We start from the raw sequence: 27,690 nt of genomic DNA, 5'->3' as shown, positions 1-27,690 counted from the left end.
GCAATCAGTCAAGTGACTAGTCACAAAACAGAGACAGGAAAATGCCAGTGAAGTAAAGTAATTACCTATGACCTCCTGTGGCGCTAAAGAATCCCTACGTACGTTTCGGCTGAATAAGCTCATTGTTTTTGGTATTTATCTTAATTACCTTCTATAAAAATATTCTTTTAATACATTACATTTGTAAATTGGTTTATTTACTCCTTTTTTTTAATTTTTTTATACAATTTCTATTTTTTTGGTGTAGAACCTATCTTTGTCCTTTATTACACCTTGTGGAGTTTCATTTATTTATATATTTCATATGATGTTTTTATTTGCCTATTATGTATAGCACAGTCTCTTAGTATACAGTGTACTCATTATATATAGCACAGTCCCTTAGTATATAGTGTACTCACTTACTATGTATAGCACAGAACCTTAGTATATAGTGTACTCACTTATGTATAGCACAGTCCCTTAGTATATAGTGTACTCACTTATTATGTATAGCACAGTCCCTTAGTATATAGTGTACTCACATATTATGTATAGCACAGTCCCTTAGTATATAGTATACTCACTTATATATATAGCACAGTCCCTTAGTATATAGTATACTCACTTATATATATAGCACAGTCCCTTAGTATATAGTGTACTCACTTATTATGTTTAGCACAGTCCCTTAGTATATAGTGTACTCACTTATGTATAGCACAGTCCCTTAGTATATAGTGTACTCACTTATTATGTATAGCACAGTCCCTTAGTATATAGTGTACTCACTTATTATGTATAGCACAGTCCCTTAGTATATAGTATACTCACTTATATATATATAGCACAGTCCCTTGGTATATAGTGTACTCACTTATTACGTATAGCACAGTCCCTTAGTATATAGTGTACTCACTTATTATGTTTAGCACAGTCCCTTAGTATATAGTGTACTCCTTTGTTAGATATAAAATGACTGTTGATAGAGCAGTGGGTGACCAGACAACCAGTGCATCAGCTCCTCCATTAGACAAGAAGCTTTCCCATGCTCCATCAGCCATCATTACATTATACATCTAACAAGACTGGACGGTAGCTAATAAAGACAGGGCTCTATATAATCGAATTAATCCAATATGTAAGGGACGGAGCTGTACATAGCAAGAGAGGGCACTGTATAATAAGGGATGGCAATAAACATAATAACATAATAAAGGAGACTATGTAATATGTAGCTGTCAGTGTCCGCCCTGTGTATATGTATAATTATGTTCTACCAATGGCACAAACTTCTTCACCCATAGATGTGTAGGTGTAATAACTGTGCATTACCTAGTAGTGGCCACGAGATGGCAGCAGTCTCCTTCCTCATTCTAAACTGCCAGGCTCAGCAGAATCCATTTATTTCTCCAACATCAGAACAATCTGTAGGGAAATTGCGAAGTAAAAAATATAAAAACAGCAATATTTAGTGACTCTAAGGAGGATTGGTACTTGAATGCAGGTGGTGGGATTAGCCCAACCTGCAGAATTACTTTTTCTGTAACTTAGTCATTGCAGCACAGAAGGCTGGTATGGGGAATTTGGGGACTGTGTATCCGTATGCAGCCACAAGATGGCAGAAGTTGTAAGGATGGAAAACACCTGTAATTTGATGGCGGCAGAGGAGGAGCGGTACTGTGCAGTATATATACAGGAGGAGTGGTACTGTGCAGTATATATACAGGAGGAGCGGTACTGTGCAGTGTATATATACAGGAGGAGTGGTACTGTGCAGTGTATACATACAGGAGGAGCGGTACTGTGCAGTGTATATATACAGGACAGGAGGAGAGGTACTGTGCAGTGTATATATACAGGACAGGAGGAGTGGTACTGTGCAGTATATATACAGGAGGAGTGGTACTGTGCAGTATATATATACAGGAGGAGTGGTACTGTGCAGTATATATATACAGGACAGGAGGAGTGGTACTGTGCAGTATATATACAGGAGGAGTGGTACTGTGCAGTATATATACAGGAGGAGTGGTACTGTGCAGTGTATATATACAGGAGGAGTGGTACTGTGCAGTATATATATATATATATAGGACAGGAGGAGTGGTACTGTGCAGTGTATATATACAGGAGGAGTGGTACTGTGCAGTATATATATATAGGACAGGAGGAGTGGTACTGTACAGTGTATATATATACAGGAAGAGCGGTACTGTGCAGTGTATATATACAGGAGAGGAGGAGTGGTACTGTGCAGTGTATATATACAGGAGGAGTGGTACTGTGCAGTGTATATATACAGGACAGGAGGAGTGGTACTGTGCAGTGTATATATACAGGACAGGAGGAGTGGTACTGTGCAGTGTATATATACAGGAGGAGTGGTACTGTGCAGTGTATATATACAGGACAGGAGGAGTGGTACTGTGCAGTGTATATATACAGGACAGGAGGAGTGGTACTGTGCAGTGTATATATACAGGAGGAGTGGTACTGTGCAGTGTATATATATACAGGAGGAGCGGTACTGTGCAGTATATATATACAGGACAGGAGGAGTGGTACTGTGCAGTGTATATATACAGGAGGAGTGGTACTGTGCAGTGTATATATATACAGGAGGAGCGGTACTGTGCAGTATATATATACAGGACAGGAGGAGTGGTACTGTGCAGTGTATATATACAGGAGGAGTGGTACTGTGCAGTGTATATATACAGGAGGAGTGGTACTGTGCAGTGTATATATACAGGAGGAGTGGTACTGTGCAGTGTATATATACAGGACAGGAGGAGCGGTACTGTACAGTGTATATATACAGGACAGGAGGAGCGGTACTGTGCAGTGTATATATACAGGACAGGAGGAGCGGTACTGTGCAGTGTATATATACAGGAGTGGTACTGTGCAGTGTATATATACAGGAGGAGTGGTACTGTGCAGTGTATATATACAGGAGGAGTGGTACTGTGCACTGTATATATACAGGACAGGAGGAGTGGTACTGTGCACTGTATATATACAGGACAGGAGGAGTGGTACTGTGCACTGTATATATACAGGACAGGAGGAGCGGTACTGTGCAGTGTATATATACAGGACAGGAGGAGTGGTACTGTGCAGTGTATATATACAGGACAGGAGGAGAGGTACTGTGCAGTGTATATATACAGGACAGGAGGAGCGGTACTGTGCAGTGTATATATACAGGAGTGGTACTGTGCAGTGTATATATACAGGAGGAGTGGTACTGTGCAGTGTATATATACAGGAGGAGTGGTACTGTGCACTGTATATATACAGGACAGGAGGAGTGGTACTGTACAGTGTATATATACAGGACAGGAGGAGCGGTACTGTGCACTGTATATATACAGGACAGGAGGAGTGGTACTGTGCACTGTATATATACAGGACAGGAGGAGCGGTACTGTGCAGTGTATATATACAGGACAGGAGGAGTGGTACTGTGCAGTGTATATATACAGGACAGGAGGAGCGGTACTGTGCACTGTATATATACAGGACAGGAGGAGTGGTACTGTGCACTGTATATATACAGGACAGGAGGAGTGGTACTGTGCACTGTATATATACAGGACAGGAGGAGCGGTACTGTGCAGTTTATATATACAGGACAGGAGGAGCGGTACTGTGCAGTGTATATATACAGGACAGGAGGAGCGGTACTGTGCAGTGTATATATACAGGAGGAGTGGTACTGTGCAGTGTATATATACAGGACAGGCGGAGCGGTACTGTGCAGTGTATATACAGGACAGGAGGAGCAGTACTGTGCAGTGTATATATACAGGACAGGAGGAGGGGTACTGTGCACTGTATATATACAGGACAGGAGGAGTGGTACTGTGCACTGTATATATACAGGACAGGAGGAGCGGTACTGTGCAGTGTATATATACAGGACAGGAGGAGTGGTACTGTGCACTGTATATATACAGGACAGGAGGAGTGGTACTGTGCAGTGTATATATACAGGAGGAGTGGTACTGTGCAGTGTATATATACAGGCCAGGAGGAGTGGTACTGTGCAGTGTATATACAGGCCAGGAGGAGTGGTACTGTGCAGTGTATATATACAGGACAGGAGGAGCGGTACTGTGCAGAGTATATATACAGGAGGAGTGGAACTGTGCAGTGTATATATACAGGAGGAGTGGTACTGTGCAGTGTATATATACAGGACAGGAGGAGCGGTACTGTGCAGTGTATATATACAGGACAGGAGGAGTGGTACTGTGCAGTGTATATATACAGGAGGAGTGGTACTGTGCAGTGTATATGTACAGGACAGGAGGAGCGGTACTGTGCAGTGAATATATACAGGAGGAGTGGTACTGTGCAGTGTATATATACAGGACAGGAGGAGTGGTACTGTGCAGTGTATATATACAGGACAGGAGGAGCGGTACTGTGCAGTGTATATATACAGGAGGAGTGGTACTGTGCAGTGTATATATACAGGACCGGAAGAGTGGTTCTGTGCAGTGTATATATACAGGACAGGAGGAGCGGTGCTGTGCAGTGTATATATACAGGAGGAGTGGTACTGTGCAGTGTATATATACAGGACAGGAGGAGCGGTACTGTGCAGTGTATATATATAGGAGGAGAGGTACTGTGCAGTATATATATACAGGACAGGAGGAGTGGTACTGTGCAGTGTATATACAGGACAGGAGGAGTGGTACTGTGCACTGTATATATACAGGACAGGAGGAGTGGTACTGTGCACTGTATATATACAGGAGGAGGGGTACTGTGCAGTGTATATATACAGGACAGGAGGAGTGGTACTGTGCACTGTATATATACAGGACAGGAGGAGTGGTACTGTGCACTGTATATATACAGGACAGGAGGAGCGTTACTGTGCAGTGTATATATACAGGACAGGAGGAGTGGTACTGTGCACTGTATATATACAGGACAGGAGGAGTGGTACTGTGCACTGTATATATACAGGACAGGAGGAGTGGTACTGTGCACTGTATATATACAGGACAGGAGGAGTGGTACTGTGCACTGTATATATACAGGACAGGAGGAGTGGTACTGTGCACTGTATATATACAGGACAGGAGGAGCGGTACTGTGCAGTGTATATATACAGGACAGGAGGAGTGGTACTGTGCAGTGTATATATACAGGACAGGAGGAGAGGTACTGTGCAGTGTATATATACAGGACAGGAGGAGCGGTACTGTGCAGTGTATATATACAGGAGGAGTGGTACTGTGCAGTGTATATATACAGGAGGAGTGGTACTGTGCAGTGTATATATACAGGACAGGAGGAGTGGTACTGTGCAGTGTATATATACAGGACAGGAGGAGTGGTACTGTGCAGTGTATATATACAGGAGGAGTGGTACTGTGCACTGTATATATACAGGACAGGAGGAGTGGTACTGTGCACTGTATATATACAGGACAGGAGGAGTGGTACTGTGCACTGTATATATACAGGACAGGAGGAGTGGTACTGTGCACTGTATATATACAGGACAGGAGGAGCGGTACTGTGCAGTGTATATATACAGGACAGGAGGAGTGGTACTGTGCAGTGTATATATACAGGACAGGAGGAGCGGTACTGTGCACTGTATATATACAGGACAGGAGGAGTGGTACTGTGCACTGTATATATACAGGACAGGAGGAGGGGTACTGTGCAGTGTATATATACAGGAGGAGTGGTACTGTGCAGTGTATATATACAGGACAGGAGGAGTGGTACTGTGCAGTGTATATATACAGGACAGGAGGAGCGGTACTGTGCACTGTATATATACAGGACAGGAGGAGTGGTACTGTGCACTGTATATATACAGGACAGGAGGAGCGGTACTGTGCAGTGTATATATACAGGACAGGAGGAGTGGTACTGTGCAGTGTATATATACAGGACAGGAGGAGCGGTACTGTGCACTGTATATATACAGGACAGGAGGAGCGGTACTGTGCACTGTATATATACAGGACAGGAGGAGTGGTACTGTGCACTGTATATATACAGGACAGAAGGAGTGGTACTGTGCACTGTATATATACAGGACAGGAGGAGCGGTACTGTGCAGTGTATATATACAGGACAGGAGGAGCGGTACTGTGCAGTGTATATATACAGGACAGGAGGAGCGGTACTGTGCAGTGTATATATACAGGAGGAGTGGTACTGTGCAGTGTATATATACAGGACAGGCGGAGCGGTACTGTGCAGTGTATATACAGGACAGGAGGAGCAGTACTGTGCAGTGTATATATACAGGACAGGAGGAGGGGTACTGTGCACTGTATATATACAGGACAGGAGGAGTGGTACTGTGCACTGTATATATACAGGACAGGAGGAGCGGTACTGTGCAGTGTATATATACAGGACAGGAGGAGCGGTACTGTGCAGTGTATATATACAGGAGGAGTGGAACTGTGCAGTGTATATATACAGGCCAGGAGGAGTGGTACTGTGCAGTGTATATATACAAGCCAGGAGGAGTGGTACTGTGCAGTGTATATATACAGGACAGGAGGAGTGGTACTGTGCAGAGTATATATACAGGAGGAGTGGAACTGTGCAGTGTATATATACAGGACAGGAGGAGCGGTACTGTGCAGAGTATATATAGAGGAGGAGTGGTACTGTGCAGTGTATATATACAGGAGGAGTGGTACTGTGCAGTGTATATATACAGGCCAGGAGGAGTGGTACTGTGCAGTGTATATATACAAGCCAGGAGGAGTGGTACTGTGCAGTGTATATATACAGGACAGGAGGAGCGGTACTGTGCAGAGTATATATACAGGAGGAGTGGAACTGTGCAGTGTATATATACAGGACAGGAGGAGCGGTACTGTGCAGAGTATATATAGAGGAGGAGTGGTACTGTGCAGTGTATATATACAGGAGGAGTGGTACTGTGCAGTGTATATATACAGGACAGGAGGAGCGGTACTGTGCAGTGTATATATACAGGACAGGAGGAGTGGTACTGTGCAGTGTATATATACAGGAGGAGTGGTACTGTGCAGTGTATATGTACAGGACAGGAGGAGCGGTACTGTGCAGTGAATATATACAGGAGGAGTGGTACTGTGCAGTGTATATATACAGGACAGGAGGAGTGGTACTGTGCAGTGTATATATACAGGACAGGAGGAGCGGTACTGTGCAGTGTATATATACAGGAGAAGTGGTACTGTGCAGTGTATATATACAGGACAGGAAGAGTGGTTCTGTGCAGTGTATATATACAGGACAGGAGGAGCGGTGCTGTGCAGTGTATATATACAGGAGGAGTGGTACTGTGCAGTGTGTATATACAGGACAGGAGGAGTGGTACTGTGCAGTGTATATATACAGGACAGGAGGAGTGGTACTGTGCAGTGTATATATACAGGAGGAGCGATACTGTGCAGAGTATATATAGAGGAGGAGTGGTACTGTGCAGTGTATATATACAGGAGGAGTGGTACTGTGCAGTGTATATATACAGGACAGGAGGAGCGGTACTGTGCAGTGTATATATACAGGAGGAGCGGTGCTGTGCAGTGTATATATACAGGACAGGAGAAGTGGTACTGTGCAGTGTATATATACAGGAGGAGTGGTACTGTGCAGTATATATACAGGAGGAGCGGTACTGTACAGTGTATATATACAGGACAGGAGGAGTGGTACTGTGCAGTGTATATATACAGGACAGGAGGAGTGATACTGTGCAGTGTATATATACAGGACAGGAGGAGTGATACTGTCCAGTGTATATATACAGGAGGAGTGGTACTGTGCAGTGTATATATACAGGACAGGAGGAGCGGTATTGTGCAGTGTATATATACAGGACAGGAGTAGCGGTACTGTGCAGTGTATATACAGGAGGAGTGGTACTGTGCAGTGTATATATACAGGAGGAGTGGTACTGTGCAGTATATATATATATATATATATATATATATACAGGAGGAGTGGTACTGTGCAGTGTATATATACAGGACAGGAGGAGTGGTACTGTGCAGTGTATATATACAGGACAGGAGGAGCGGTACCGTGCAGTGTATATATACAGGAGGAGCGGTACTGTGCAGTGTATATATACAGGACAAGAGGAGTGGTACTGTGCAGTGTATATATACAGGACAGGAGGAGTGGTACTGTGCAGTGTATATATACAGGACAGGAGGAGAGGTACTGTGCAGTGTATATATACAGGACAGGAGGAGAGGTACTGTGCAGTGTATATATACAGGACAGGAGGAGTGGTACTGTGCAGTGTATATATACAGGAGGAGTGGTACTGTGCAGTGTATACATACAGGACAGGAGGAGTGGTACTGTGCAGTGTATATATACAGGACAGGAGGAGTGGTACTGTGCAGTGTATACATACAGGACAGGAGGAGCGGAACTGTGCAGTGTATATATACAGGAGGAGTGGTACTGTGCAGTGTATATATACAGGAGGAGCGGTACTCTGCAGTGTATATATACAGGACAGGAGGAGTGGTACTGTGCATTGTATATATACAGGACAGGAGGAGTGGTACTGTGCAGTATATATACAGGAGGAGCGGTACTGTACAGTGTATATATACAGGAGGAGCGGTACTGTGCAGTGTATATATACAGGACAGGAGGAGTGGTACTGTGCAGTGTATACAGGACAGGAGGAGTGGTACTGTGCAGTGTATATATATACAGGACAGCAGGAGCGGTACTGTGCAGTGTATATATACAGGAGGAGTGGTACTGTGCAGTGTATATATACAGGAGGAGTGGTACTGTGCAGTGTATATATACAGGACAGGAGGAGTGGTACTGTGCAGTGTATATATACAGGACAGGAGGAGTGGTACTGTGCAGTGTATATATACAGGACAGGAGGAGTGGTACTGTGCAGTGTATATAGGAGGAGCGGTACTGTGCAGTGTATATATACAGGACAGCAGGAGCGGTACTGTGCAGTGTATATATACAGGAGGAGCGGTACTGTGCAGTGTATATATACAGGACAGGAGGAGCGGTACTGTGCAGTGTATACATACAGGACAGGAGGAGCGGTACTGTGCAGTGTATACATACAGGACAGGAGGAGCGGTACTGTGCAGTGTATATATACAGGACAGGAGGAGTGCTACTGTGCAGTGTATATATACAGGAGGAGTGGTACTGTGCAGTGTATATATACAGGAGGAGTGGTACTGTGCAGTGTATATATACAGGACAGGAGGAGCGGTACTGTGCAGTGTATATATACAGGACAGGAGGAGTGGTACTGTGCAGTGTATATATACAGGAGGAGTGGTACTGTGCAGTGTATATATACAGGACAGGAGGAGCGGTACTGTGCAGTGTATATATACAGGACAGGAGGAGTGGTACTGTGCAGTGTATATATACAGGAGGAGTGGTACTGTGCAGTGTATATATACAGGACAGGAGGAGCGGTACTGTGCAGTGTATATATACAGGAGGAGTGGTACTGTGCAGTGTATATATACAGGAGGAGTGGTACTGTGCAGTGTATATATACAGGACAGGAGGAGCGGTACTGTGCAGTGTATATATACAGGACAGGAGGAGTGGTACTGTGCAGTGTATATATATATATATAGGAGGAGTGGTACTGTGCAGTGTATATATACAGGACAGGAGGAGCGGTACTGTGCAGTGTATATATACAGGAGGAGTGGTACTGTGCAGTGTATATATACAGGAGGAGTGGTACTGTGCAGTGTATATATACAAGAGGAGCGTTACTGTGCATTGTATATATACAGGACAGGAGGAGCGGTACTGTGCAGTGTATATATACAGGACAGGAGGAGTGGTACTGTGCAGTGTATATATACAGGACAGGAGGAGTGGTACTGTGCAGTGTATATATACAGGACAGGAGGAGTGGTACTGTGCAGTGTATATATACAGGAGGAGTGGTACTGTGTAGTGTATATATACTGGAGGTGTGGTACTGTGCAGTGTATATATACAGGACAGGAGGAGCGGTACTGTGCAGTGTATATATACAGGAGGAGTGGTACTGTGCAGTGTATATATACAGGACAGGAGGAGTGGTACTGTGCAGTGTATATATACAGGACAGGAGGAGTGGTACTGTGCAGTGTATATATACAGGACAGGAGGAGCGGTACTGTGCAGTGTATATATACAGGACAGGAGGAGTGGTACTGTGCAGTGTATATATACAGAACAGGAGGAGTGGTACTGTGCAGTGTATATATACAGGACAGGAGGAGTGGTACTGTGCAGTGTATATATACAGGAGGAGTGGTACTGTGCAGTGTATATATACAGGACAGGAGGAGTGGTACTGTGCAGTGTATATATACAGGAGGAGTGGTACTGTGCAGTGTATATATACAGGAGGAGTGGTACTGTGCAGTGTATATATACAGGACAGGAGGAGCGGTACTGTGCAGTGTATATATACAGGAGGAGTGGTACTGTGCAGTGTATATATACAGGAGGAGTGGTACTGTGCAGTGTATATATACAGGAGGAGTGATACTGTGCAGTGTATATATACAGGACAGGAGGAGTGGTACTGTGCAGTGTATATATACAGGAGGAGTGGTACTGTGCAGTGTATATATACAGGAGGACTGGTACTGTGCAGTGTATATATACAGGAGGAGCGGTACTGTGCATTGTATATATACAGGACAGGAGGAGCGGTACTGTGCAGTGTATATATACAAGACAGGAGGAGCGGTACTGTGCAGTGTATATATACAGGACAGGAGGAGTGGTACTGTGCAGTGTATATATACAGGACAGGAGGAGTGGTACTGTGCAGTGTATATATACAGGACAGGAGGAGTGGTACTGTGCAATGTACATATACAGGAGGAGTGGTACTGTGCAGTATATATACAGGAGGAGTGGTACTGTGCAGTGTATATATACAGGACAGGAGGAGTGGTACTGTGCAGTGTATATATACAGGACAGGAGGAGTGGTACTGTGCAGTGTATATATACAGGACAGGAGGAGTGGTACTGTGCAGAGTATATATACAGGACAGGAGGAGCGGTACTGTGCAGAGTATATATAGAGGGGAGTGGTACTGTGCAGTGTATATACAGGACAGGAGGAGTGGTACTGTGCAGAGTATATATACAGGACAGGAGGAGCGGTACTGTGCAGTGTATATATACAGGACAGGAGGAGTGGTACTGTGCAGAGTATATATACAGGACAGGAGGAGTGGTACTGTGCAGTGTATATATACAGGACAGGAGGAGCGGTACTGTGCAGAGTATATATAGAGGGGAGTGGTACTGTGCAGTGTATATACAGGACAGGAGGAGCGGTACTGTGCAGAGTATATATACAGGACAGGAAAAGCGGTACTGTGCAGAGTATATATAGAGGGGAGTGGTACTGTGCAGTGTATATATACAGGACAGGAGGAGCGGTACTGTGCAGTGAATATATACAGGAGGAGTGGTACTGTGCAGTGTATATATACAGGACAGGAGGAGTGGTACTGTGCAGTGTATATATACAGGACAGGAGGAGCGGTACTGTGCAGTGTATATATACAGGAGGAGTGGTACTGTGCAGTGTATATATACAGGACAGGAGGAGCGGTACTGTGCACTGTATATATACAGGACAGGAGTGGTACTGTGCACTGTATATATACAGGACAGGAGGAGTGGTACTGTGCAGTGTATATATACAGGACAGGAGGAGCGGTACTGTGCAGAGTATATATAGAGGAGGAGTGGTACTGTGCAGTGTATATATACAGGAGGAGTGGTACTGTGCAGTGTATATATACAGGAGGAGTGGTACTGTGCAGTGTATATATACAGGAGGAGTGGTACTGTGCAGTGTATATATACAGGAGGAGTGGTACTGTGCAGTGTATATATACAGGAGGAGCGGTGCTGTGCAGTGTATATATACAGGACAGGAGGAGCGGTACTGTGCAGTGTATATATACAGGACAGGAGGAGTGGTACTGTGCAGTGTTTATATACAGGAGGAGTGGTACTGTGCACTGTATATATACAGGACAGGAGGAGTGGTACTGTGCAGTGTATATATACAGGACAGGAGGAGCGGTACTGTGCAGAGTATATATAGAGGAGGAGTGGTACTGTGCAGTGTATATATATACAGGAGGAGTGGTACTGTGCAGTGTATATATACAGGAGGAGTGGTACTGTGCAGTGTATATATACAGGAGGAGTGGTACTGTGCAGTGTATATATACAGGAGGAGTGGTACTGTGCAGTGTATATATACAGGACAGGAGGAGCGGTACTGTGCAGTGTATATATACAGGACAGGAGGAGTGGTACTGTGCAGTGTATATATACAGGAGGAGTGGTACTGTGCAGTGTATATACAGGACAGGAGGAGCGGTACTGTGCAGTGAATATATACAGGAGGAGTGGTACTGTGCAGTGTATATATACAGGACAGGAGGAGTGGTACTGTGCAGTGTATATATACAGGACAGGAGGAGCGGTACTGTGCAGTGTATATATACAGGACAGGAGGAGTGGTACTGTGCAGTGTATATATACAGGACAGGAGGAGTGGTTCTGTGCAGTGTATATATACAGGACAGGAGGAGCGGTGCTGTGCAGTGTATATATACAGGAGGAGTGGTACTGTGCAGTGTATATATACAGGACAGGAGGAGTGGTACTGTGCAGTGTATATATACAGGACAGGAGGAGTGGTACTGTGCAGTGTATATATACAGGAGGAGCGGTACTGTGCAGAGTATATATAGAGGAGGAGTGGTACTGTGCAGTGTATATATACAGGAGGAGTGGAACTGTGCAGTGTATATATACAGGAGGAGCGGTGCTGTGCAGTGTATATATACAGGACAGGAGGAGTGGTACTGTGCAGTGTATATATACAGGACAGGAGGAGCGGTACTGTGCAGTGTATATATACAAGACTGGAGGAGTGGTACTGTGCAGTGTATATATACAGGACAGGAGGAGTGGTACTGTGCAGTGTATATATACAGGAGGAGTGGTACTGTGCAATGTATATATACAGGAGGAGTGGTACTGTGCAGTGTATATATACAGGACAGGAGGAGTGGTACTGTGCAGTGTATATATACAGGACAGGAGGAGTGGTACTGTGCAGTGTATATATACAGGACAGGAGGAGTGGTACTGTGCAGTGTATATATACAGGAGGAGTGGTACTGTGCAGTGTATATATACAGGAGGAGCGGTACTGTGCAGTGTATATATACAGGACAGGAGGAGCGGTACTGTGCAGTGTATATATACAGGACAGGAGGAGTGGTACTGTGCAGTGTATATATACAGGAGGAGTGGTACTGTGCAGTGTATATATACAGGAGGAGTGATACTGTGCAGTGTATATATACAGGAGGAGTGATACTGTGCAGTGTATATATACAGGAGGAGTGGTACTGTGCAGTGTATATATACAGGACAGGAGGAGCGGTACTGTGCAGTGTATATATACAGGACAGGAGGAGTGGTACTGTGCAGTGTATATATACAGGAGGAGTGGTACTGTGCAGTGTATATATACAGGACAGGAGGAGTGGTACTGTGCAGTGTGTATATACAGGACAGGAGGAGTGGTACTGTGCAGTGTATATATACAGGACAGGAGGAGCGGTACTGTGCAGTGTATATACAGGAGGAGTGGTACTGTGCAGTGTATATATACAGGAGGAGTGGTACTGTGCAGTATATATATACAGGAGGAGTGGTACTGTGCAGTGTATATATACAGGACAGGAGGAGTGGTACTGTGCAGTGTATATATACAGGACAGGAGGAGTGGTACTGTGCAGTGTATATATACAGGAGGAGTGGTACTGTGCAGTGTATATATACAGGAGGAGCGGTACTCTGCAGTGTATATATACGGGACAGGAGGAGTGGTACAGTGCAGTGTATATATACAGGAGGAGTGGTACTGTGCAGTATATATACAGGAGGAGCGGTACTGTACAGTGTATATATACAGGACAGGAGGAGTGGTACTGTGCAGTGTATATATACAGGACAGGAGGAGTGATACTGTGCAGTGTATATATACAGGAGGAGTGGTACTGTGCAGTGTATATATACAGGAGGAGTGGTACTGTGCAGTATATATATATATATACAGGAGGAGTGGTACTGTGCAGTGTATATATACAGGACAGGAGGAGTGGTACTGTGCAGTGTATCTATACAGGACAGGAGGAGCGGTACCGTGCAGTGTATATATACAGAAGGAGCGGTACTGTGCAGTGTACATATACAGGACAGGAGGAGTGGTACTGTGCAGTGTATATATACAGGACAGGAGGAGTGGTACTGTGCAGTGTATATATACAGGACAGGAGGAGAGGTACTCTGCAGTGTATATATACAGGACAGGAGGAGTGGTACTGTGCAGTATATATATACAGGACAGGAGGAGTGGTACTGTGCAGTATATATACAGGAGGAGCGGTACTGTACAGTGTATATATACAGGAGGAGCGGTACTGGGCAGTGTATATATACAGGACAGGAGGAGCGGTACTGTGCAGTGTATATATACAGGACAGGAGGAGTGGTACTGTGCAGTGTATATATACAGGACAGGAGGAGTGGTACTGTGCAGTGTATATATACAGGACAGGAGGAGCGGTACTGTGCAGTGTATATATACAGGAGGAGCGGTACTGTGCAGTGTATATACAGGAGGAGTGGTACTGTGCAGTGTATATATACAGGAGGAGTGGAACTGTGCAGTGTATATATATATATATAGGAGGAGTGGTACTGTGCAGTGTATATATACAGGACAGGAGGAGCGGTACTGTGCAGTGTATATATACAGGAGGAGTGGTACTGTGCAGTGTATATATACAGGACAGGAGGAGTGGTACTGTGCAGTGTAGATATATATACAGGAGGAGCGGTACTGTGCAGTGTATATATACAGGAGGAGCGGTACTGTGCAGTGTATTTATACAGGAGGAGCGGTACTCTGCAGTGTATATATACAGGACAGGAGGAGTGGTACTGTGCAGTGTATATATACAGGAGGAGTGGTACTGTGCAGTGTATATATACAGGACAGGAGGAGTGGTACTGTGCAGTGTATATATACAGGAGGAGTGGTACTGTGCAGTGTACATATACAGGAGGAGTGTTACTGTGCAGTGTATATATACAGGACAGGAGGAGTGATACTGTGCAGTGTATATATACAGGACAGGAGGAGTGGTACTGTGCAGTGTATATATACAGGACAGGAGGAGCGGTACTGTGCAGTGTATATATACAGGACAGGAGGAGCGGTACTGTGCAGTGTATATATACAGGACAGGAGGAGCGGTACTGTGCAGTGTATATATACAGGACAGGAGGAGCGGTACTGTGCAGTGTATATATACAGGACAGGAGGAGTGGTACTGTGCAGTGTGTATATATATATATATATATATACAGGAGGAGTGGTACTGTGCAGTGTATATATACAGGAGGAGTGGTACTGTGCAGTGTATATATACAGGAGGAGTGGTACTGTGCAGTGTATATATACAGGACAGGAGGAGCGGTACTGTGCAGTGTATATATACAGTACAGGAGGAGCGGTACTGTGCAGTGTATATATACAGGACAGGAGGAGTGGTACTGTGCAGTGTATATATACAGGACAGGAGGAGTGGTACTGTGCAGTGTATATATATATACAGGAGGAGTGGTACTGTGCAGTGTATATATACAGGAGGAGTGGTACTGTGCAGTGTATATATACAGGAGAAGTGGTACTGTGCAGTGTATATATACAGGACAGGAGGAGTGGTACTGTGCAGTGTATATATACAGGACAGGAGGAGTGGTACTGTGCAGTGTATATATACAGGACAGGAGGAGTGGTACTGTGCAGTGTATATATACAGGACAGGAGGAGTGGTACTGTGCAGTGTATATATACAGGACAGGAGGAGCGGTACTGTGCAGTGTATATATACAGGACAGGAGGAGTGGTACTGTGCAGTGTATATATACAGGACAGGAGGACTGGTACTGTGCAGTGTATATATACAGGACAGGAGGAGCGGTACTGTGCAGTGTATATATACAGGAGGAGCGGTACTGTGCAGTGTATATACAGGAGGAGTGGTACTGTGCAGTGTATATATACAGGAGGAGTGGAACTGTGCAGTGTATATATATATATATATATATATATAGGAGGAGTGGTACTGTGCAGTGTATATATACAGGACAGGAGGAGCGGTACTGTGCAGTGTATATATACAGGAGGAGTGGTACTGTGCAGTGTATATATACAGGAGGAGTGGTACTGTGCAGTGTATATATACAGGAGGAGTGGTACTGTGCAGTGTATATATACAGGAGGAGTGGTACTGTGCAGTGTATATATACAGGAGAAGTGGTACTGTGCAGTGTATATATACAGGACAGGAGGAGTGGTACTGTGCAGTGTATATATACAGGACAGGAGGAGTGGTACTGTGCAGTGTATATATACAGGACAGGAGGAGTGGTACTGTGCAGTGTATATATACAGGACAGGAGGAGTGGTACTGTGCAGTGTATATATACAGGAGGAGCGGTACTGTGCAGGGTATATATACAGGAGGAGTGGTACTGTGCAGTGTATATATACAGGACAGGAGGAGTGGTACTGTGCAGTGTATATATACAGGACAGGAGGAGTGGTACTGTGCAGTGTATATATACAGGACAGGAGGAGTGGTACTGTGCAGTGTATATATACAGGACAGGAGGAGTGGTACTGTGCAGTGTATATATACAGGAGGAGCGGTACTGTGCAGGGTATATATACAGGAGGAGTGGTACTGTGCAGTTTATATATACAGGACAGGAGGAGTGGTACTGTGCAGTGTATATATACAGGACAGGAGGAGTGGTACTGTGCAGTGTATGGCTATATGCACCCGTTGCGGAATGGGGTGCAGAATTTTCGCACAAAATCCGCATCTCCTGACAGAAACCGCAGGTGCCGATTTGCCACGGATTTTGTACGGTTTTTATGCAGAATTGATGCTTCTTTTTTTTTTTGCGGATTTTCTACGATTTTTACCACTGCGGATTTCTATAATGGAAGGGTGCAGAAACTCTGCAGATCCGCAAAAAATAAGTTACATGCACTTCTTTTAAATCCGCAGCGTTTACGCGCGGATTTTTCCGCACCGTCTGCACAGCTTTTTTTCCCCATTGATTTACATTGTACTGTAAATCACGTTTCTGCACGGAAAAATCCTCTGCGGATCCGCACTAAATCTGCATCGTGTGCACATAGCCTATGGCCATGTTCACACGTTGCGGTTTTTACCTCGGATCCACAGTGTTTTTGACGCTGCGGATCTGCAGCAGTTTTCCTTGAGTTTACAGTACCATGTAAACCTATGGAAAACCAAATCCGCTGTGCCCATGCAACGGGAAAAACCGCGCAGAAACGCAGCGTTTTTTCCGCAGCATGTCAATTCTTTGTGTGGATCTGCAGCGTTTCTGCACCCATTGACTTGTATTGAGTCGGGTTATTCCGCAGCAAAACCGCAGATGTAAAAACGATCTGCGGTTTAGCTACGGGTGAAAACACTGCAGATCGGGAGGGGGGAAGAGTGTGGGCAGAGACTGTGCGGCACTGTCAGGGGTCTGTGCGGGCTGGGGGTCTGTGCGGGCCTCTCTGGGGTCTTTGTGTGTGTGTGTGTGTAGGCATCGTCCGATGGGACTACAAGTCACATCGGGCTATGCCTGCTGCAATGACAGTGATTGACACATTAGCCAATGATGGGACAGTAGTAGTCCCATCATCCGGCTAATGTGTTGAATGTAAAAAATTTAAAAAAAAAACCCAAATATAGAACATACAACAGAACATACAACAGAACATACAACATATAACAGAACATACAACATACCACGTACAGTACATACAGTATATACAGTACATTCATACAGTACATTCAATACATACATATAACAGAGTACATACTCACCATCACCTTGTCACTTTGATCCCCTAAGCCAATGTCACCTGTAAAAAATATTAAATTAATATACGAACACTATACTTCCTGATCTGCAGATATCCAATAAAAACGAGTGTCCCACGACGTTCTCCCGTGGAGAACAGCCACATCAGCTGATGCGACCTCTCTCCAGGGGCTCCACGAATACAATGATGGAAGGTATCCTTCTGCACTGTATTCCTCCGCCACTGTAAAAAATAGTCCCTAGTCTCACTTATAGCACTGCTGTGTGAGAAAGTTCCCACGCAGCAATGCCATAAAGTTAGACCCTGAACTAAGATAACCTCTTCAGTGATGCACTGCCGGAGCCATTGTCTCCTGTCAGTGTGTCACTGAGGGTCCTAAAGAGCAGGGACATCACCCGATATCACTGTTCTATAGGGGAGATCGTCGTGGGACACTCGTTGTTAATTGGACTACGGCGGACAGGGAGTATACTGTTGGTTTATTATTTTTAACTTTTTTGCATGTGATCGAGTGTGGTAAGTATGGTGAAATTAAGAATATTAAAATATTTTTTTCTGCCTGTGTCTTTATTTTTTTTAACTCTTTCAAGACTATAGGATGAATAATGGATAGGCGACTTATTGACGACTTTCAATTATTAACCCGGCTTAATGTCACCTTACAATAGCAAGAGACATTAACCCCTTATTACCCCATATCCCACCACTACACGGGAGTGGGAAGAGAGTGGCTAAGTGCCGGAATTGGCGCATCTTACAGATGCGCCATTTCTGGGGCGGCTGGGGGCTGGTATTTGTAGCGGGGGGCAATATCCATGGCCCCTCTCTTGGCTATGTATCAGCCCGCAGCTGTCTGCGTAGTCTTTCTGGCTATAAAATATAGGGGGACCCCACTTCATTTTTGGGGGGTTCCCCTTATTTTAATAGCCAGTAAAGGCTACGCAGACAGCTGCGGGCTGATATTCATAGCCTGGGAGGGGGCCATGGGTATTGCCCCTTCCCAGGCTACAAATATTGGCAAAAAAAACCACATATTATAAATCAGAATCCTAGAACAACACCAAAAAAACAAGAAAAACAACAAGGATCCCTAAAATATAACTTTTAATAGAAAAAGTTAAAAGACTCTATTAATCATAATAATGTTAAAAAAGTAGGAAGACAATTAATGTACCTCAAAAAGACCCTAAATCGTACTACAATGTATCCTGCCTGACAGTGGAGGTTGGCACCCTAATTTACTGCGGTAGGCGCCCCCACTCCTCGACGGCTCACCCTTTGAATCCCCAAAGAATCCCTGCAATACAGGAACACTGGTGAGCCCTATAGCGCATCCCTATAGTAACACCTGCCTGGCAGTGGAGGTCGACACCCTAAAAAATGATGACAGGTGCCCCCACTCAGCGGTGGCTGACCCTAGGGTCCCTTACAGTCCCTACAATCGAGATGGACAAAAGCAATGTCCCAACAACACCCTGGTACCCGTAAGAAGAAAAAAAAATGAAAAAAGCAATAAAAAAAAGTAACAATACAAAAAAAAAATTTCAGATATCTCTCAAGGAGTAATAATAACCAGAAAAAGCGGATGCAAAACTCCGCAACTTGACCCAAGAAAAATAGACGGGTAAGCAGAATGCAGATCTATATACATAATTGTCTAAGGGTCATTTCCGTCTGTCTGTCCTTCTGTCACGGTTATTCATTCGCTGATTGGTCTCGCCAGCTGCCTGTCATGGCTGCCGCGACCAATCAGCGAAGGGCACAGTCCGGAAGAAAATGGCCGCTCCTTACTCCCCGCAGTCAGTGCCTGTCGCCCGCATACTCCCCTCCGGTCACCGCTAACACAGGGTTAATGCTGGCGGTAACGGACCGCGTTATGCCGCGGGTAACGCACTCGGTTACCGCCGCTATTAACCCTGTGTGTCCCCAACTTTTTACTATTGACGCTGCCTATGCGGCATCAATAGTAAAAAATGTAATGTTAAAAATAATTTTAAAAAAACAAACAAAACCTGCTATACTCGCCCTCCGTAGCAGCTCGCGCCAGCCGCCATCTTCCGTTGAAGGCTCCGGTGGCAGAAGGACCTGCCATGACGTCACGGTCATGTGACCGCGACGTCATCATAGGCCCTGCACTCATACCAACCCTGGGACCGGAAGCTGCTGTGGACTACAAGGGCTCCCTCGGTAAGGTGAGTATATGTTTATTTTTTATTTTTTCACCTGTGACATACCTGGCTGGGCAATATACTACGTGACTGGCCAATATACTATGTGGCTCTTTGCTGTATACTACGTCACTGGGCAATATACTACGTCACTGGGCAATATACTACGTCACTGGGCAATATACTACGTCACTGGGCAATATATACTACGTCACTGGGCAATATATACTACGTCACTGGGCAATATACTACGTCACTGGGCAATATACTACGTCACTGGGCAATATACTATGTCGCTGGGCAATATACTATGTAGCTGGGCAATATACTACATGGGCTGTGCAATATACTACGTGACTGGGCAATATACTATGTGGCTGGGCAATATACTACATGTCTGGGCAATATACTACGTGGCTGGGCAATATACTACGTGGCTGGGCAATATACTATGTGGCTGGGCAATATACTACATGTCTGGGCAATATACTACGTGGCTGGGCAATATACTACATGACTGGGCAATATACTACGTGACTGGGCAATATACTACGTGACTGGGCAATATACTACGTGACTGGGCAATATACTACGTGACTGGGCAATATACTACGTGGCTGGGCAATATACTACATGGCTGGGCAATATACTACGTGGGCTGTGCAATATACTACGTGGCTGGGCAATATACTACGTGACTGGGCAATATACTACGTGACTGGGCAATATACTACGTGGCTGGGCAATATACTACATGGCTGGGCAATATACTACGTGACTGGGCAATATACTACATGACTGGGCAATATACTACGTCACTGGGCAATATACTACGTCACTGAGCAATATACTACGTCACTGGGCAATATACTATGTCGCTGGGCAATATACTATGTAGCTGGGCAACATACTACATGGGCTGTGCAATATACTACGTGGCTGGGCAATATACTACATGTCTGGGCAATATACTACGTGGCTGGGCAATATACTACATGTCTGGGCAATATACTACGTGGCTGGGCAATATACTACATGTCTGGGCAATATACTACGTGGCTGGGCAATATACTACGTGGCTGGGCAATATACTACATGTCTGGGCAATATACTACGTGGCTGGGCAATATACTACATGTCTGGGCAATATACTACGTGGCTGGGCAATATACTACATGTCTGGGCAATATACTACGTGGCTGGGCAATATACTACATGTCTGGGCAATATACTACGTGACTGGGCAATATACTACATGACTGGGCAATATACTATGTGGCTGGGCAATATACTACGTGACTGTGCAATATACTACGTGACTGTGCAATATACTACGTGGCTGTGCAATATACTACGTGGCTGGGCAATATACTACGTGGCTGGGCAATATACTACATGACTGGGCAATATACTACGTGGCTGGGCAATATACTACGTGACTGTGCAATATACTACGTGACTGTGCAATATACTACGTGGCTGGGCAATATACTACGTGGCTGGGCAATATACTACATGACTGGGCAATATACTACGTGGGCTGTGCAATATATTACGTGGGCTGGGCAATATACTACGTGACTGGGCAATATACTACGTGACTGGGCAATATACTACGTGGCTGTGCAATATACTACATGACTGGGCAATATACTACGTGGGCTGTGCAATATATTACGTGGGCTGGGCAATATACTACGTGACTGGGCAATATACTACGTGACTGGGCAATATACTACGTGGCTGGGCAATATACTATGTGGCTGTGCAATATACTACGTGACTGGGCAATATACTACGTGACTGGGCAATATACTACGTGACTGGGCAATATACTACGTGGCTGTGCAATATACTACGTGGCTGTGCAATATACTACGTGGCTGAGCAATATAGTACGTGGCTGTGCAATATACTACGTGGCTGAGCAATATAGTACGTGGCTGGGCAATATATTACGTGGCTGGGTAATATACTACGTGGACATGCATATTCTAGAATACCCGATGCGTTAGAATCGAGCCACCATCTAGTATATATACATATATTTGTCCCAGTAAGATATTATACAGCATAAGAGTGCACAATGTGAAGGTACAATCATCCAGTCACAAATAAGAAAGCAATGTTTATAAATTAGATACATGCACCCATCTACTTGCTGCAAAGTCCCATCCTGTTTACTGAAACCGTCAAATATAGAGATAAGATAATAGACCAAGCGATCATCGGCGTCTGTTATACTACCACAGGATGTGACCAATTAACCAGAGATTATTTCAATAATAATAATAATAATAATAGCCATATATGGGTTTTCCAGATACCAAGAAAATAAATAAATGGAAACAATGTTGAAAGCAGCACCCAGCACAGCACATGTCTAATGGAAAGACACAATCGTCTTATTTAAGGAAGGAAGCGATGCAACATGTCAAATCTGTACTCATCTATTTGCTGCGGTGTCCCATCCTGTTATCCACAAAACCCGGGTGTAAAGATGGTATAGTGGAAACGGCAGTGATCAATGTCTCCACAGCTCCTTTATCTTTTGCGTGGCTGCTGAACCCCTGATGAACCCCCGTCATTCCCAATGGGGGGGAAACGCGTCGGGTATTACTTGGGGACTTCCTAACAGACATTGATCATTGCCATTTCTACTGTACCATCTTTACTCCCGGGTTTTGTGGATAACAGGATGGGACACCGCAGCAAATAGATGAGTACAGATTTGACATGTTGCATCGCTTCCTTCCTTAAATAAGACGATTGTGTCTTTCCATTAGACATTTGCTGTGCTGGGTGCTGCTTTCAACATTGTTTCCATCATTTATTTTCTTGGTATCTGGAAAACCCATATATGGCTATTATTATTATTATTATTGAAATAATGTCTGGTTAATTGGTCACATCCTGTGGTAGTATAACAGACGCCGATTAGCGCTTGGTCTATTATCTTATCTCTATATTTGACGGTTTCAGTAAACAGGATGGGACTTTGCAGCAAGTAGATGGGTGCATGTATCTAATTTATAAACATTGCTTTCTTATTTATTTTTTTCAGTAAATATATTTATTGAAATTTTAATGTAATTTTAAACTGGATTATTTGTGACTGGATGATTGTAAATTCACATTGTGCACTCTTATGCTGTAAAATATCTTACTGGGACAAATATATACGTTCTAGATGCTGGCCCGATTCTAACGCATCGGGTATTCTAGAATATGCATGTCCACGTAGTATTTTGCCCAGTCACGTAGTATAATGCTCCATGCAGTTATGGCCCCATAGATGCCCCATATAATGCTCCATGCAGTTATGGCCCCATAGATGCCCCATATAATGCTCCATGCAGTTCTTTATGGCCCCATAGATGTCCCATATAATGCTCCATGCAGTTATGGCCCCATAGATGCTTCATATAATGCTCCATGCAGTTATGGCCCCATAGATGCCCCATATAATGCTCCATGCAGTTATGGCCCCATAGATGCCCCATATAATGCTCCATGCAGTTCTTTATGGCCCCATAGATGTCCCATATAATGCTCCATGCAGTTCTTTATGGCCCCATAGATGCCCCATATAATGCTCCATGCAGTTATGGCCCCATAGATGCCCCATATAATGCTCCATGCAGTTCTTTATGGCCCCATAGATGTCCCATATAATGCTCCATGCAGTTCTTTATGGCCCCATAGATGTCCCATATAATGCTCCATGCAGTTCTTTATGGCCCCATAGATGTCCCATATAATGCTCCATGCAGTTCTTTATGGCCCCATAGATGCCCCATATAATGCTCCATGCAGTTATGGCCCCATAGATGCCCCATATAATGCTCCATGCAGTTATGGCCCCATAGATGCCCCATATAATGCTCCATGCAGTTATGGCCCCATAGATGTCCCATATAATGCTCCATGCAGTTATGGCCCCATAGATGTCCCATATAATGCTCCATGCAGTTCTTTATGGCCCCATAGATGTCCCATATAATGCTCCATGCAGTTATGGCCCCATAGATGCCCCATATAATGCTCCATGCAGTTATGGCCCTATAGATGCCCCATATAATGCTCCATGCAGTTCTTTATGGCCCCATAGATGCCCCATATAATGCTCCATGCAGTTATGGCCCTATAGATGCCCCATATAATGCTCCATGCAGTTCTTTATGGCCCCATAGATGTCCCATATAATGCTCCATGCAGTTATGGCCCCATAGATGTCCCATATAATGCTCCATGCAGTTATGGCCCCATAGATGTCCCATATAATGCTCCATGCAGTTCTTCATGGCCCCATAGATGCCCCATATAATGCTCCATGCAGTTATGGCCCCATAGATGCCCCATATAATGCTCCATGCCGTTCTTCATGGCCCCATAGATGCCCCATATAATGCTCCATGCAGTTATGGCCCCATAGATGTCCAATATAATGCTCCATGCAGTTATGGCCCCATAGATGCTCCATATAATGCTCCATGCAGTTCTTCATGGCCCCATAGATGCCCCATATAATGCTCCATGCAGTTATGGCCCCATAGATGTCCAATATAATGCTCCATGCAGTTATAGCCCCATAGATGTCCCATATAATGCTCCATGCAGTTATGGCCCCATAGATGTCCCATATAATGCTCCATGCAGTTATGGCCCCATAGATGCCCCATATAATGCTCCATGCAGTTATGGCCCCATAGATGTCCAATATAATGCTCCATGCAGTTATAGCCCCATATATGTCCCATATAATGCTCCATGCAGTTATGGCCCCATAGATGTCCCATATAATGCTCCATGCAGTTCTTTATGGCCCCATAAGATGCCCCATATAATGCTCCATGCAGTTATGGCCCCATAGATGCCCCATATAATGCTCCATGCAGTTATGGCCCCATAGATGCCCCATATAATGCTCCATGCAGTTATGGCCCCATAGATGCCCCATATAATGCTCCATGCAGTTATGGCCCCATAGATGCCCCATATAATGCTCCATGCAGTTATAGCCCCATAGATGTCCCATATAATGCTCCATGCAGTTCTTTATGGCCCCATAAGATGCCCCATATAATGCTCCATGCAGTTATGGCCCCATAGATGCTCCATATAATGCTCCATGCAGTTATGGCCCCATAGATGCCCCATATAATGCTCCATGCAGTTCTTTATGGCCCCATAGATGCTCCACACAGCATTGTGCCACATGTAATGCTGCTGCTGCTGCAATAAAAAAAAAAAATTCACATACTCACCTCTCGTCGCTGCTCCTCAGCGTCCCGTCTCTCCGCACTGACTGTTCAGGCAGAGGGCGGCGCGCACACTAATACGTCATCGCGCCCTCTGACCTGCGCAGTCACTGCAAGAGGACGGGAAGACGGAGCGGCGCCCGGTGGATGGAACGCGGACAGGTGAATATTAAATACTCCCCTGCTCCTGACGCTGTCCCTGCCTGTTCCATGGTACCGCAGCTTCTTCGCGCCTTCGCGAGAAGGACCTGCCTTGACGTCACGGTCACATGACCGTGACGTCATGGCAGGTCCTTCTCGCGCAGGCGCGCAGGGCCTGTGATGACGTCGCGGTCACATGACCGTGACGTCATGGAAGGTCCTTGTCGCATACCATCCTTAGCGCCGGAACGTCTCGAAGAGCGGGAAAGGCGCCGGAGGGTGAGTATATGATGATTTTTAATTTTTTTAAAATTATTTTTAACATTTGATCTTTTTACTATTAACGCTGCATAGGCAGCATCAACTTGGTCACACAGGGTTAATAGCAGCGGTAACAGAGTGCGTTACCTGCGGCATAACGCGGTCCGTTACCGCCGGCATTAACCCTATGTGAGCGGTGACTGGAGGGGAGTATGCGGGCGCCCGGCACTTACTGCAGGGAGTAAGGAGCGGCCATTTTCTTCCGGACTGTGCCCGTCGCTGATTGGTCATGGCAATGGTCCGTGGGCTTTTTGACACGACCAATCACCGACTTGGATTCCATGACAGACAGAGGCCGTGACCAATAAATATCTGTGACAGACAGAAAGACGGAAGTGACACTTAGACAATTATATAGTAGATAGTCTTTTAACTTTTTCTATTAAAAGTTATATTTTAGGGACCCTTGTTGTTTTTCTTGGTTTTTTGGTACAAATATTGGCCCCTGCACATCTGCTTTCCCCCTGTGGCGCAGAAAATTGCGCGGGAGCCCACGCCGTTTTTTCTATCTATCTATCTATCTATCTATCTATCTATCTATCTATCTATCTATATATATATATATATTTTAAATTAAACGTTCATTAAGAAACATTGACCTAGCTATTATATATCTATGGATATAGCCATAGATAAATCTATACATGGATATCTATGGCTATATTGATCTATAGATATATTTATAGATATATTTGTAGATACAGAGATGTTTCTATCCATATATCTATCTGGCTACTTTCACACATCAGGTTTTTGCCGTCAGGCACAATCCGGTGAGTTTTGAAAAAAATGAATCTGTTTTTTTTCCGCCGGATCCGTTTTTTTTGTCATAGAGTTGTATTAGCGCCTGATGGCCACTTCGTTTCATCCGTCAAAAAAGCTGTTTCTGGCGGACGGGGAAAACGTAGAGAAGAATGTTTTTTCTGTCCGGTGAGAAAATGCCCAGCGACGGATCCGGCAAAAAAAACGTATGAAACTGAGATGTGAAATGATGAATCCGGTTTTTCATGCATTTTTCCATATAAATCCTGCACAATTTCTCTTCTCTCTCAAAAAAACGGATCAGTTGCATCAGGTTTTCACTATTTGCAACGGATCTGTTTTTTCAAAAATTCGCCGGATCCTGCCTAAGGGATAGCTGTAGATAGATAGATATATGGATAGCTAGGCTACTTTCACATATCAGTTTGTTTCCGTCAGGCAGGATCCGGCGAATTTTTGAAAAAACGGATTCGTTGCAAATAGTGAAAAACTGATGCAACTGATCCGTTTTTTTGTTTTTTTTTTTTTTTTTTTAGAGAGCGAGAATGAAAGATGTGCATGATTTCAATGGAAAAAAAGCATGAAAAACCGGATTCGGAGGCCGGATTCATCATTTCACATCCCAGTTTCATACATTTTTTGCAAAGCAAAAAAAAGGGAAGAAGCCAGCACTGCTTATGGTCAGAACGCAATAACTGAAGTGCAATTGCACATAAATTCTAACTGTATTTCAAATATGAGACATTTAGCAAACAATTGATCAATTCTTTGAGCCACCCCGCCACTTCACGGCATTCTCATAATGGGGCAGTCCTACTCTACGTATTTTATTTACGTTGTGCCATTATGGCCTCCTGAATGTATAAAGAGTATAAAACAAAAAAAAGGACCACATTACACGCAAACTGTACCTGGAGCATTTTCAGAATCAGTCCCTTGGTGCCAGGAAAGGCAAGCGCAGGTAAAGGCCGATCAGGTCCAGTGCGGACATTTCAGATCTGGCCTCTGGTCCTTTTTTTTTT

The 27,690-nt window shown here is 44.5% G+C and overlaps 1 long non-coding RNA gene across 1 annotated transcript; it reads right to left on the bottom strand.

The window, feature by feature from the left end:
- Nucleotides 1–1,314: 1,314 nt before the first annotated feature.
- Nucleotides 1,315–27,690, bottom strand: LOC138650909 (uncharacterized). The gene is made up of 3 exons (XR_011315416.1): nt 27,580–27,690; nt 18,017–18,054; nt 1,315–1,407 (listed from the first exon to the last, which is right to left on the bottom strand). It is a non-coding gene; the product is annotated as an uncharacterized lncRNA (long non-coding RNA).

Source organism: Ranitomeya imitator, chromosome 10 (assembly GCF_032444005.1).
Source record: "Ranitomeya imitator isolate aRanImi1 chromosome 10, aRanImi1.pri, whole genome shotgun sequence".
Lineage (NCBI taxonomy): Eukaryota > Metazoa > Chordata > Amphibia > Anura > Dendrobatidae > Ranitomeya > Ranitomeya imitator.
Note: the sequence above shows the minus strand (reverse complement) of the source record. Positions and strands in the feature narration are given on the sequence as shown.